Genomic DNA, 2,264 nt, shown 5'->3' on the forward strand with positions numbered 1-2,264 from the left:
ACACGATTGTCCAGTTTTGAAACATAATATCGCCATAGGTAATACAAAAGAAAGACCACGGCCACCTAGACAGGATCAGAACGAACAAGGAGCCCCGCAGCATGCACAGTCCATGCCAGCTCCACCACAGTCTATACAGTTTGTGCCAGCTGCACCAGCGCTGCCTGTTGCTGCCACCCAAACCACGACACGACAACTGTACTAGACCGCACAGTATGACTATCCTGATTATCAACGATACGCATGAACCAGCCTAGAGAGGGAAGTTGACTTACCCCTTATCGAGATTCCAGTAGACCAAGAAGGACCTTATGTACATAGTGAATTATTAGGCCAAGACAGAAAGTTTTTACTCGATACCGGGGCAAGTCGAACAACCATAAAACGTAGTGAAGTTCCAGGGGCACCCCTCTCAGGCTCACAGAATATTTCCCTTGGTTTTTCAGGAAAACCTATTGTTAATGAAGTGTCACAACCTCTTCCACTTACGATAGGACCTTTGACCCGAACTACAGATTTATTGCTTACTAAATCATGTCCAGAAAATCTGTTAGGAATAAAAACACTGAAAGCTCTAGGAGCTATAATATGTTGTTCTCCGGAAGGAGTAAGATTGTTTTTGCGTGATTTTAAAGGTCACTATGTATCTAGAGACATGGATCCCCGACTGCAGACTTTACCTACACATCTATGGGCACAAGGCCCTACTGATGTTGGTTGCATGAATATTACACCATATCGAGTCACACTAAAGGCAGGAGTGGTATTACCACGAATGCGGCAATACAAGTTACCACCAGATGCTGTAGTGGCTTTGCTGCAAATCATTGACGAGCTCATTGCCCAAGGAGTAGTTGTGGAAACAGACTCCAATGTATGTAATTCGCCGATAATTCCGATTCTTAAACGAACAGATCCGAAGGCCCCGCCAGTATATCGATTGGTTATTGATCTGCGCGAATTAAACAAGTGCATTGTGCCACAATTCCCTGTGGTCCCAGATATCTCGTCATTACTGACAGCTATTGATTCCGAAGCAACATTCTTTACTGTAATTGATCTCAAGAATGCCTTTTTCAGCGTCCCAATAGATCCGGAAAGCCAATATTTGTTCGGATTTAGTTTAAATGGACGTAGCTTTAAATTCTCACGCGCACCTCAAGGATTTACAGAAAGCCCCAGCATCTATAGCCAAGCACTGAAACGAGAACTTGACAGTATCCACATGCCAGTTAACACTGCCTTGCTTCAATATGTCGATGATCTGTTGATCACCGCTAGAAGCGAACCCGAATGTGAGAAAGCATCACTGACAGTTTTACAATTTCTAGCTGACAAGGGTCACAAGGTGTCCCCTTCTAAGCTGCAATTCTGTGTCCAGCGAGTTGTTTATATGGACACTCGCTGTCCAAGGAGGGAAGGCAGCTTACACCCGACCGCATTCAGTTAATAGCTAACATGCCAATACCCAAGACACAAAAGGAAGTACGAGCTTTCATAGGCCTCACTTCATACTGTAGGCAGTGGATCCCTCAGTATGCATTTCTAGCAAAATCACTCATTCAGTTGACAACACAGGAGGCAGCCACATCGACTGTCCTCCCTTGGACTCAGGAACATACACAAGCTTTTGAAAGCCTAAAGAAAGCTTTATGTCAAGCACCTGTTTTAGCAACGCCATGTTACAGAAAACAGTTTACACTCTTTGTTACAGAACGCGAAGGTACTGCCTTGTCAGTACTCACACAGGAACAAGCAGGAGCACACAAACCATGTGCTTATTTTTCTAGTACATTAGATCCCGTAGCTCAGGCTTTGCCTGCATGCCTAAAATCAGTAGCAGCGACAGCTTTAGCAATCAGACAAAGCGATGCCATAGTGTTAGGACATCCATTGACAGTTCAAGTACCACACGCAGTAGAGGTTCTTGTAAATAGAACGCAAACACAACACTTGACTATAGCGCGACTTACAGGGTACGAACTTACATTGTTCCAGCCACACATAGAAATCAGACGCTGTAACACATTGAATCCTGCCACACTTTTGCCAGTAATCGGAACAGACCCATTAGCCCATGACTGTATTGAAGTTATTACAATAACGACGAAACCCAGACAAGACTTAACCGATGTCCCATTGTCAGATCCAGACCTGACATTGTATGTAGATGGTTCATGTATGAGAACAAATACAGGAGAGTTAGTGGCTGCTTACGCAGTCACAACAGATACTGAAGTCATTGAAACAAATCGTATAAATAC

The sequence above is a fragment of the Triturus cristatus genome, chromosome 8, assembly GCF_964204655.1.
Source record: "Triturus cristatus chromosome 8, aTriCri1.1, whole genome shotgun sequence".
NCBI lineage: Eukaryota > Metazoa > Chordata > Amphibia > Caudata > Salamandridae > Triturus > Triturus cristatus.